Genomic DNA, 13,135 nt, shown 5'->3' on the forward strand with positions numbered 1-13,135 from the left:
CCAATCTTGGGGTGGCGGGGGGGCAGCACGGCGTGGCATTCCGTGGGGGGGAGGGGGCGCTCCGGCGGCGCGGCGCAGCGCTCGGCGGGGGGCGCGGTGCTGGGGGAGGGTTCCGGCGGCGCAGCGCTTGGCGGGGAGCAGCACTCGGCGGGGAGGGTTCCGGCGGCGCAGCGCTCGGCGGGGGGGGGGGGGGAGGCTCGGCGGGGTGGCGCTTTTTTTTGCTGCTTGGGGCAGCAAAAAAGTTAGAGCTGGCCCTGGCTCTACCAATGCATGGAGACCTGCTCGGATACAAAAATTTGGATCCGCATCTGATCCGCATCCGCCAGGATCAACCCGCAATCTGCTAGCTGTCTTTTACCAGTATCCGCATCCGCACCCGCAGCAGCAAGCCGTCTCACAAGGGCTAGTGACAGGGGAAGTGGGGAAGGTAGCGAGTGAGGTGACAGGGTCTTGCAGAGAAGAGGCAGCGTGAGGTTGGGGACTGGGGGTAAGGGGCAGCGCAGGGGCGGGGTCTTGAGGAGAAGAGGCAGTACAGAGGGGAGGAGCTGGGGGGACAGGGCATCACATCGTGTGCTGCTCCTGGGGACTCACGAGCGACGGCACACGGCAGCAGCAGTGCATGTTGTATCACAGTGGGGTGGAGGGGTGGGATTCTGGGGCCCCACCCGCTCCAATCCCCGTGGCCGGGGGTGGGCCCTGCTGCCCAAGAGCTGGTGGGTCGGGCCTGGGACTGAGAGCATGGCCAATGTTGCTGGGCCATGGTGGGGACACTGGCACTGCCCAAGGTACCCGAGCTGCTGGAAAGGAAGCAGCGTGGTGAGCGTGGGCGGGACAGCCCTGACTCCAACCTGCCACCCAGCCCCAGCCACTGGCTGCTGACTCAGAGCATGCTGCACCCCCTGGGCTGCCCGAGCCAGATGCCACGGGCCAGGCGCCACCAGTAAGTAGAGCCCTGCACAGTTGTATCTGCATCTGATCCACTATCTGCAAAAATGTCCGCGGAGATCCGCAGATATGAAGTGGAGATCTGCAGATATGAAGCGGAAATCCGCAGATTTGCTGGGCTCTAGCCATTCAGTGCTTGTCTAGTCACTCAATGCCAATGGGAGAGAGCTCTCCCATCAACATAATAAAACCACCTCCATGAGCGGCAATAGTTATGTCAGCAAGAGAAGCTCTCCCTTGGACATAGCACTGTCCACACCGGTGCTTCAGTCAGTGTAACTTACATTGTTCAGAGGGGTGTTTTTCCACCTCTTTTTGTCCCTCTTTCAGTGATGTTAATTCCTTGAAGACTCAGGCCATGTCTACACTTGAGATCGATGATGCTGCAATTGATTCAGCGGCGGTCGATTTAGCGGGTCTAGTGAAGAGCAGAGTGTTCTCCAGTTGACTCCAGTACTCCACCAGAACAAGAGGAGTAAGGTAAGTCAATGGGAGAGCATCTCCCATCGACGCAGTGTGGTGTAGACACCGCAGTAAGTTGACCTAAATTACGTTGAGTCCAGCTACGTTATTCACAAGTAACGTAACTTAGGTAAACTTACCCTGATAGTGTAGACAAAGCCTCAGTAATAAGAATTATGTATCCAATGAGAAAAAAAAGGAGTGTGAAGGAGAAGATAATTCATGATCAAAACTCAGAGTAAAAGACTAACCCATTCATAATTTGCAAGGTCATCTGTTTTTCTATATCACTGTTCTAATGAATCACTGTTTCTTTACATATGGGGAGTAGCATGTTACAGTAATTAGAGGCAGTGGAGAGACTATTTGCAGCAGTGTTTTTAGGGATTATGCCAGTAAATTTTGTGAAACATTCTGGTTCCCAGACACCTGGTTAAAGAAAGGGCTTCATTCATGCCTAAACCTTTAGAGATTTCCCTAGTTCCGTACACTGTGAGAGATTTAAATGTGCTTGTCTCATTGCCAGCCTTATGGGCAGCTGATTTGATCCAGGATCTCACAGTGTTGACATTGATACATTTGAAGCAGCCAAAGGTATGAATCACAAGGTATAATATTTGCTGTTTCTCCCTGGTTTGAGGGTTCAGAAGCAAGAAAAAACTGAAAGGCTTTGCTCAATAACAAGGGCTAACTTTACTGGCAATGTTACTGATTTATGCTGTAAATTTTCCATCTAAAGACTTCAAGAAATATGTTACCTCAGTCATGATCCATTTATTCTCATAAATCTTCATTTGGAAATTTAGGCATTTAAAGTGAATATTAAAAATGTTGCCAAAGAATCTGAACAGAAGGAATCTCTTAGCCTAATTCTCCTGAGAGCATAGCTGGATGTGACTGGACAGTTTCAAGGAGCTGCTCTCTGCAGATGATGATGTTTTCTGAGTTACTTTATAAACGTAGAGCCCATGTAGAATTGTATGGCTTGGTTATAGAAGTACTCTATTCTCACATCTGGACATTTTACATGGAAGAAAGTCAATAAAGCTTTAGGGGTTTTTGTTTGTTTGTTTTTTGATAAACCCTCAATTTCTTTGATAATGTGATACATTTCTCAAACTGTATGTATGACTTTCTAGTCGGGGATCTGATAGAATCTTTTTCTACAGTTCAAAATGAAAATGCCTCTAGGCCAGATTCTGATCCCGGAATGTGGCCCTATGATTGAAGTGATTTTCTAAGAGGATCAATGGGATCAGGATGCAATCTGTCAAGAAGTCTGTTACAGCATGGAGCCCTAAGCAGCATGAGCCAGATTGTGTCACCCCAATCATACTGAGTAGTACCTTATTCTGCAAGTATAACATTATACCTTATGATAATGTATCAAATAGTATAGCTTGATCTACTGTATTTCTGTTATAAATGTACAGGCATAAAGCATATAACATGGAAGAAAAAAGGCAAAAGAGGAAGTTACTTCACAACTTAGCAAGAGTTTGTGGTTAGGTCTAGCTAGTTAGCTGTTGTAGTTACTCAACCTACAGCTCTTCTGTGTGAAACACAGAAACAGCATCTGCTGCTTGACATGTTTTTAAGATTTAGCCTTAAGTTATGCCAAAGATTCTGGTAAATGTGTGGATGTATATAACACTGTTATTACTAAGGTCCATATTTTCTGTATCATCACTACAGATATAATCAATCAAAGATGGGCAAACATCAAAAGGCTGGAAGTTTGACTGAATTTAGCATCAAAATGTATGATTGCTTATCCAAAGCTTATTTAAATGACCTGAAATATTTGAGCATTGGTTCCATAAAACTGAGTTGGAAATATTCTGAGAACAGACAATCTCAGGAGATTTTATGCACTTCTGCTTCTGCTGTATTAGGAAATATCACAGGTTTGATGGGGAGTGGGTGCAGGTGCCATATTTGTATTTTTCACAGTCTTTTGAAATGCCACATAGTCATTTATACAGCTCAATTAGCACTACTTCCCCCCCTTAAACAGTATTTCACCTCCTACATTGCACGAATAACATGAGACCAACTCTCCTATTGCTTCAGCCCTTTAATAGCTCCTAGAGGCCAAAGAAAGAAAAAAGCCTAGGAAAAACAGAGATGAGTATTGAGATATTTAAGTTTATTCAGGTTCCTATGGAACCTGAACACACAGCCTTAACTGCAAAGCTTCTGTTTTCAACCCCAGATCAGTGCACTAGGGTCAAAAACCCACCACACTTGCAGGAGAGTGGGGATTTAATTTGTAGCTGTCTGCTATCCTGTAGTGCAGAGGCACTAAGAGTTTCTCTACACAGCAAAGAAAAACACAAGGCTGGCCAAGCCAGCAGGGCTCTGGCTGTGGGGCTGTTTCATTGCTGTGTAGACTTCTGGGCTCAGGACCCTGCAGGGTGGGAGCCCGGGTTTTTCTTTGTTGTGTAGACATACCCTAAGAGGCAAAGCTTTGTGCACCTTCCCCATACACACTCCTGGAACAGCCAAGCACAGTCCATCCTTTAGTGCCTGATATAGCAATATGTCCCCAAAGAGTCTGGAAATAATTACCAGGAAGCTGTGTATATAGTTCCCTAGTTTTCCCATGTGAGCCTTCAGTTCTTCTTCATTACTCCATTCTTTACACATGTGGGACATCTGAGAGAGGATTCAACTCCCTGACTCTTAGTGATCAAATAGGACATCCTCTCACTGAGGTGTTAGAGGGAGAAATGTGGATTAGACAGTCTCTACTAAAAAGAGAAAAGAAGTTATTTCCAGAAAGAGAAGGTTTAGGGCTGCAAACCTGAAGGAAGTAGTTAATGATCACACTTTCATTGCAGTGCAGAAACTGAAATAATACACTTAATGAAATTTAGAGTTAATATCCAAAACAAGCTTTGTATGTTCTAGTACTCAGATAAAACTAAAGTCCTTTCTCAGGTTTTAAGCATGGTTTATGGAGGGGCAGAAAGTGATAGAGAATATGAAAAAGCTGCAATATGGAATATCAGGGTTGGAAGTGATCTGAGGAGGTCATCTAGTCCAACCCCCTGCTCAAAGCAGGACTAATCCCCAGACAGATTTTTTACCCCAGTTCCCTAAATGGCCCCCTCAAGGATTGAACTCACAACCCTGGGTTTAGCAGGCCAATGGGTGCTTAATTACTTTAGCGTAGTAAGATGGGCAAATTATGGTACTGTAATATTTTTTCCTTATTATAAATTGATTCCAAGCGGATAGCTAAGATTCACAATGAATCCATCTGTTTCCCTATTATTTTCTCTAAAATTATAGAGAAGATTATTTGGCATGCACTTTCTAACCGAATAAAACACTAGTACAGCTTGTTGGTTACTTGAGGACTCTACCACTAACTAATCATATAAACTAGTTTATAAACTAATTAACCCAGCACAATATTTAGGCCCTTAGAAAAATAAGTATATTATATGATTTCTCTCTCTCTCCATCCCCCACTTATATTTTACAGATACCTGATAAACAACCTATGTAAAACTATTTTGGACTGCTTCACCTCCTTGTGGACTAGTAACTTGTACAAGCTTTCCTTTACCTTTTTTGTCAGACTGTCTAGCCTATATTCTGATTGCAAAATCAGTTCAGAATGTGAAGGAAGAAACCCATAATGGTATTTTCATCTTTTAATTCAGGGAAGGTGGGGAGGAGAATACATAATAGAAAAGACAGATTAGCACAAAATGACAATATAATTATGAAAATTATCCAGCTTGTTGTTATGAATTCCAAACATATTGGCTAAAAGCTACTTGTTTGAAATGTCAGACTTGCATAATAATCTGTTTAAAAAAATGGGGGGGGGGGGGAAAGGTGGCTATGGTTCAAAATCTGCCTACCCCCTCTTTGGGAACAAGAAGCCTTCCCTTCTTGGAAGCCCTGCACAGGGGCCAGTCACAACTGCTGTCCTTCTCTCTATACACAAAAAGACAGCTCCCTCTCAGTGCCCATAAAGACAAATGTAATGACATCCATCCCCCAATATGGTCTGGCCCATCCATGGGAACTGACCCCGTGGCCTTCAGTGATAAAAGCTACCTCGACCACTTGAGCTAATCAAGTAACTCTGCTACTGGTGGTAGTAGCAGTAGCAGGCGGGTTAACCTGGATCCACAAAAGGGCTTAGATGTTGCAATGCTTAGCATTAAAAGTTATAAGTGGGGAGGACACACCTCCTCCTCCTTGATTTTAAATGGAGATAGGTGGGGTAATGCCTATCTTCACCTGGTTTGAGCAGGGCCAGCTTTAGGCCAATTCAACCAATTCCCCTGAATCGGGCCCCGCCCCTAAGAGGGCCCCGCGCCCAAGCCCCGGTATGGCGTATCAGCAAGAGCCGGTGCGCCATACCGGGTGGCCTGGCTTCCCCAGGGGGCAATTTAAAGGGCCACCAGAGCCCCACTACTGGAGCCTGGGGTAGGGCTGTGGGGCTCTGGGGGCTATTTAAAAATAGCTTCCCCAGGGCTCCCGTGGCTATTTAAAGGGGCGGGACGGTAGAAGCAGGGGCGCCCCAGGCCCTTTAAATAGCCCCCAGAGCCCTGGGATAGCGGGGGGTTCCGGGGCTATTTAAAGGGCTGGGGCTCCAGCTGCCTCTGCTGCACCCCCTGCCCGCACCAGCCCCGCACCCCCTGCCCTGCCCGCAGCCAGCCCCTGCTGCACCCCCCTCTCTATCTCCAGCCCTGCACCCCCTGCCTGCACTAGCCCTGCACCCTCTGTCCTGCCCGCACCAGCCCTGTACCCCTGTCCTGCCCGCACCAGCCCCGCCCCCCCGCCCTGTCTCCAGCCAACCCCTCCGCACCCCCCTGCCTGAAGCCAGCCAGTCCCGTACTCCTCTGTCTCCAGCCCTGCCAACCCCTGCCGCACCCCCCTGCGGCCCTGCCTGAAGCCAGCCAGCCCAGCCCACACACCCTGTCTCCAGCCAGCCCCGCACCCCTTGCCCTCCCTGCAGCCAGACCCTACCTCCAGTCAGCCCTTGCCCTGCCTCCAGCCAGCCCCATGTCCACTGGTGCCCTGCTTCAATGAGGGGGGCTGGGACCCACATATGTGCACACATACCCTCACGGAGTGGTGGGGACCCGCACATGTGAAACGGAGCTCATTAATAACCGATCAACAGCATATATGACACAATGTACATAATATATAATTTTATTATTTATATAGTTATGGAAAGTAAATAATACATGGAAGAAATGAAAGGGCTTTTTTTACAGGGGTTTTTTGTTGTTGTTGTTAGTCATCCCTGCTGGGGCCCCGCCAAAAATGTTCGAATTGGGCCCCGCACTTCCTAAAGCCGGCCCTGGGTTTGAGGATCCTACTGGTACTTAGGCATCCAGATGCTTAGAGTGAAGAATTTAAGCTCCTAGGGAATTTTTACAGCAAAAATTTAGGCACTAAAGCAAGTTTAAACACCAACAGGGTGCCAAGTAGGGTTTTGTGGATTGCAGTAGTGCCCAAATCTGGAATTTAGGTGCCAAAATCCATTTGTGGATCTGGGCTTTATTCTTTCATGTAAACCACTACAAGAGCGGGACATGTAACACACACTAAAACAGTGGATTACACACATCACCCCAAAAGGGATGAGGAGGGACACGGAAGAGATGGGGACATTTTTCCACACCTGCATCTCCACACACACCAGCCAGTGCAGCAGCTGAGTCCCTGCTGAGATAGTGCAGCTCCACGCCACACCCAGTCAGGCTAATGGGAAAATTAGAGTCTGGCTCTAAACTGTAAGTAACTGCACTCAAGTATCTTTTTTTTCCAGTGTCAGAGCTTAAGCAGGTACACTGTGCAATGGAAATCTGTGAGAGTTTGCTACAACTGCCAGCAGATAATTAAAGTGAATCATGAGCTCAAGAATGGAAGGTGAAAGTATTAAGAACCCACTCAATCCAAGAATACAAAGAAGACAAGGTGAGTTCAAAGTAATAGTCATTGCCTTTTGGAGCTCACAAAAGAAAACATTTCCCAAAAGCAAACTTAGAAGCAGAACATCTAGGATCTTTTTTGAGGAATGTAAAGGAGACTTCCACGGTCTGATCTACAGATACCTTCTTTCCTTTATATTTATAAAAGCCCGTCTGCTTTTTCTTTTTATAGCCATCATTTCCAGAATTGAGGATTTCTAGGTGCTTTTCTAAGTAGAAAAAGTAATTTTTGAATCCCGTCATCAAAACACGGGCTCATACAGTACATGGCATTGCAGTGCCTCTTTAGAGTGTTGTTGTCTTAAAACATTAAATTGAGGTTCCCCTTTACTAACCATTCTGACAAATCCAAATCAACTATTGGCCCTGATCCCATGTTCCTCCTCCACACTGTAACAGAGTGCACTGGCCTCTTTACCCTGTTTTAACAGCAAGGCATTGTGGCTCCCAGGGATACCAGAGAGTTTTAGGTCTTGCAGCAATGCATGCTGGGGCTGTGGAAGGGTATATACAGAGCTCTCTCTCCTGGTGAAGGAGAGAATAGGGATAAAACAGGAACTGGTGTAACTCTTAGTACTAAAGGAGCAAGAGAAAGATTAGGAAAGGGAAAAGTGCTCTTGGTCTCTCCTAGCAAAGGACCTAAGAAGACAGCCAGGCTAAGGTATCACAAGCAGGGCCGGCTCCAGGCACCAGCCCACCAAGCTTGTGCTTGGGGCGGCACCTGGAGGGGGGCGGCGCGGTGCTCCGGCTCCGGCCGCCGGGGAGAGCGGGGCCACGGCCAGGGCTCGCCGCCCTCCCCCCGGCGCTCTGGCCGCCGGGAACAGCGGAGCCGCGGCGGGCTCGCTGCCCTCCCCCCGAGGCTCCGGCCGCCCTCCCCTGCCGCGCTGGGGGGGCGGCTGGAGGCTTTTTTGCCTGGGGCAGCAAAAAAGCCAGAGCCGGCCCTGATCACAAGAAGTGTTTGTGCCAGTGCATAGGAAGCATTCTTGATGCGGGAAGAGAAGCGATGGGAAAGCAGGAAGCTAATGGTTAGATCTGATGCCTGCTTTATTCTGGAGGGCCCCAAGGTTTGTGGAAGAGGGAGGGTGTGACTGTAGATGGTACCATGATACTTTTTGAAAAAAGTAGGGGATAAGCCCAGTCTCATGACAACATTCCCTGCTCTAGAAAATAGACTATAGGGGTGGAATTTTTTAAAGCATTTAGTTTTTGCCTTTACTTCCATCATGGGGAGCAGAGTTAGGCCAACACTGACGGCTTTTGAAAATCTCTATTCTAAAGCCCCAGGCTATGTGAAACCCTATGTGAGCATGTAATGTTAGCAGTATTTATCTGCACAGCCACGGCTCCGCTAGTATTGAATTAACTTTGCAAAGAGCCAGGTTCTGCCACCCTTACTCACTTTGAATAATAGCCTACCCCATGAGAAATCACACTGAATTTATATGAAAAATGCTACCAGATGAAAAACTGCATTCTGGTTGGCCAGGCCGCATGTCCCTTTTATGTTCCTTATTAGTTTTCTTTATATTTTCCTTTATCTTCTTCCAAATAAGTGTACATATATCTCTCTGTCTATAATAATTTTCTAATAGGTCTGTTAATTACATGTATGTTAATTACTGTAGACCAATTATAAGATGGTGGTTTCTTCAGTAGGTGCACAAACACTTCATTTGGGTATCTGAACAAGACCGAGCTATTTAGCTGCTCAAATGCTCTTGCCCCAGTTCTCTCCCATTCCCCTCAAGCCTGACAGCTGTATTATTGTGCAGGGTTTGATAGTGCCCTGCAGACATGTTTATGAAAGGAAGAAATCCCTGACACATCTGCTTCTCTGTGATTGGCTGTTCCCTCACATTAAAAGTATTTTTGGGGGTATTTTGGCACCCCAAATGAATGTAGCAGGATTTGAGGGTTAGGGGTGCCAAATCCTGCCCCTCAGCCCTCACTAGCTGCAGTGAAGCCTGATCAGACTCTCTCTCCCCCCAGTAGCAGACACTGATCTGCCTGTCCTTGCCCTGCTGCTTCCAGGAAGAAGCTCTAGCTAGCAAACAGGAGCGGCTAACAGGAGAGTTTTGCGAGGGAGTTTACAGGCGGAGTGTGAGGCGGGGGCTACATACATTTAACATTCCTTAAACTTTTTTAAACTTAAAACACCCCTGATAAAAACAAAACAACAACAAAGGAACCAGCTGCAGGCGTAAAAAGAGCTTCTGTGCTGTTGAGGAGGATGAAAGCCTTAGGGAAGGAGAACATCCAACTGGAGCAGAGGGAAATGATCCCATAGCTAGGACCCTCCTTCCAGGTGATGTTGTGGTTTCCTCTCGCACTGAGGATCTCTCTCCAGGGTAAGGAACTCCAGTTATTAGGAAGAGACAGGTATTAGTAATGGGAGGTTCAATCATTAGAAACATAGATATCTGGGTGTGCGAAGACCAGGAGAACCACATGGTGACTTGCTTGCCTGGTGTCAAGTATCAGGGGGTAGCCATGTTAGTCTGTATCTACAAAAACAACAAGGAGTATGGTGGCACCTTAAAGACTAACCTTGCCTAGTGTCAAGGTTGCGGATCTCTCAAGACATCTAGATAGGCTTATGTATAGTGCTGGGGAGGAGCCGGTGGTTGTGGTACACGTAGAATCATAGAATAATAGACTTTAAGGTCAGAAGGGACCATTATGATCGTCTAGTCTGACCTCCTGCACAACACAGGCCACAGAATCTCACCCACCCACTCCTGTATCAAACCCCTAACCTATGTCTGAGCTACTGAAGTCCTCAAATCATGGTTTAAAGACTTCAAGGTGCAGAGAATCCTCCAGCAAGTGACCCGTGCCACTCTGCAGAGGAAGGTGAAAAACCCCCAGGGCCTCTGCCAATCTGCCCTGGAGGAAAATTCCTTCCCGACCCCAAATATGGCGATCAGCTAAACCAGTGATTCTCAAACTTTTGTACTGGTGAACCCTTTCAAATAGAAAGCCTCTAAGTGTGATCACCCTTCTAAATTAAAAACACTTTTTTATATATTTAACACCATTATAAATGCTGGATGCAAAGCGGGGTTTGGGGTGGAGGCTGACAGCTCGCGACCACCCCATGTAAAAACCTCGTGATCCTCTGAGGGGTCCTGACCCCCAGTTTGAGAACCCCTGAGCATGTGGGCAAGACTCACCAGCCAGACACCCAGGAAAGAATTCTCTGTAATAACTCAGATCCCACCACATCTAACATCCCATCGGGCATATTTACCACTAATAGTCAAAGATCAGTTAATTGCCAGAATTAAACTATCCTATCATACCATCCCCTCCATAAACTTATCAAGCTTAGTTTTGAAGCCAGATATGTCTTTTACCCCCACTGCTCCCCTTGGAAGGCTGTTCCAGAACTTCACTCCTCTGATGGTTAGAAACCTTTGTCTAATTTTAAGTCTAAACTTCCTGATGGCCAGTTTATATCCATTTGTTCTTGTGTCCATATTGGTACTGAGTTTAAATAATTCCTCTCCCCCCCTGGTATTTATTCCTCTAATATATTTATAGAGAGCAATCATATCTCCCCTCAGCCTTCTTTTGGTTAGGCTAAACAAGCCAAGCTCTTTGAGTCTCATTTCGTAAGACAGGTTTTCCATTCCTCAGATCATCCTAGGAGCCCTTCTCTGTAACTGTTCCAGTTTGAATTCATCCTTCCAAAACATGGGAGACCAGAACTGCACACAGTATTCCAGATGAGGTCCCACCAGTGCCTTGTATAACTGTGCTATTACCTCCTTATCTCTACTGGAAATACCTCACCTGATGCATCCCAAGATCACATTAGCTTTTTTCACAGCCATATCACATTGGCAGCTCATAGTCATCCTGTGGTCAACCAATACTCCGAGGTCCTTCTCTTTCTCTGTTACTTCCAACTGATGCGTCCCCAGCTTATAACAAAAATTCTTGTTATTAATCCCTAAATGCGTGACCTTGCACTTTTCACTATTAAATTTCATCCTATTACTATTACTCCAGTTTACAAGGTCATCCAGATCTTCCTGTAGGTACCAATGCCATAGGGAAGGATTGGAGAGAGGTCCTGGAGGCCAAATTTAGGCTGCTAGGTAAGAGATTGAAGTCCAGGACCTCCATGGTAGCATTCTCTGAAATGCTTCCAGTTCCACGCACAGGGCCAGTCAGATAGACAGAACTGCAGGGTCTCAATACGTGGATGAGACGATGGTGTACGGAGGAGGGGTTTAGATTTATTAGGAACTGGGGAAACTTTTGGGAAGGGGGGAGCCTATACAGGAAGGATGGGCTAAACCACCTAAACCAAAATGGAACCAGATTGCTGGAACTTAAAATTAAAAAGGTCGTAGAGCAGTTTTTAAACTAAGGGCTGGGAGAAAGCTGACAGGTGCAGAGGAGCACCTGGTTCGGACATCCCTTAGGGGAGGATCTATAAATGGAGATTCCCTATGTCCTAATAAGGAGGAGAGGATGGAAGATGATAAAATATAGATAGGATCTGATGAGAAACAGTCAAAAGAAAAAAAGTCCCATTCAATTACATCATGTAATGGCAGACAGCTAAAAAGTGACAAGTGCTTATATACCAATGCTAGAAGTCTAAATAACAAGTTGGGTGAACTAGAGTGCCTCATATTAAATGAGGATATTGATATAATAGGCATCACAGAAACTTGGTGGAATGAGGATAATTAATGGGATACAGCAATACCAGGGTACAAAATATATTGGAAGGATAGAACAGGTTGTGCTGGTGGGGGAGTGGCACTATATGTGAAAGAAAGCATAGAATCAAATGAAGTAAAAATCTTAAATGAATCAAATTGTACCATAGAATATTTATGGATAGTAATTCCATGCTTGAATAATAAGAATATAGCACTAGGGATATATTACAGACCACCTAACCACGATGATGATAGTGACTATGAAATGCTCAGGAAGATTAGAGAGGCTATTAAAATAAAATAAAAATCAATAATAATGGGGAATTTCAACTATTCCCATATAGACTGGGTACATATCACCTCAGGAAGGAATGCAGAGATAAACTTTCTTGATACCCTAAATGACTGCTTCTTGGAGCAGCTAGTCCTGGTACCTGCAAGAGGAGAGGCAATTCTTGATTTAGTCCTAAGTGGAGCACAGGATAAGGTCCAAAAGGTGAATATAGCTGGACCGCTTGGTAATAGTGACCATAATGTAATTAAATTTAACATCCCTGTGGCGGGGAAAACACCACAGTGGCCCAACACTGTAGCATTTAATTTCGGAAAGGGAAACTACACAAAAATGAGAAGGTTAGTTAGGCAGAAATTAAAAGGTGCAGCACCAAAAGTAAAATCCCTGCAAGCTGCAGGGAAACTTTTTAAAGACACCATAATAAAGGCTCAATTTAAATGTATACCACAAATTAAAAACATAGCAAAGAACCAAAAAAGAGCCACCGTGGCTAAACAACAAAGTGAAAGAAGTAGTGAGAGGCAAAAAGGCATCCTTTCAAAAAAGTGGAAGTTAAATCTTAATGAGGAAAATAGAAAGGAGCATAAACTCTGGCAAATGACATGTAAAAATATAATTAGCAAGGCCAAAAAAGAATTTGAAGAATAGCTACCCCAAGACTCAAAAAGTAATAGCAAAAAAAAATTTAAGTGCATCAGAAGCAGGAAGCCTGCTAAACAACCAGTGGGGCCATTGGACAATCGATATGCTAAAGGAGCACTCAAGGACGATAAGGCCATTACAGA

The sequence above is a fragment of the Chrysemys picta genome, chromosome 5, assembly GCF_011386835.1.
Source record: "Chrysemys picta bellii isolate R12L10 chromosome 5, ASM1138683v2, whole genome shotgun sequence".
Classification (NCBI taxonomy): domain Eukaryota; kingdom Metazoa; phylum Chordata; order Testudines; family Emydidae; genus Chrysemys; species Chrysemys picta.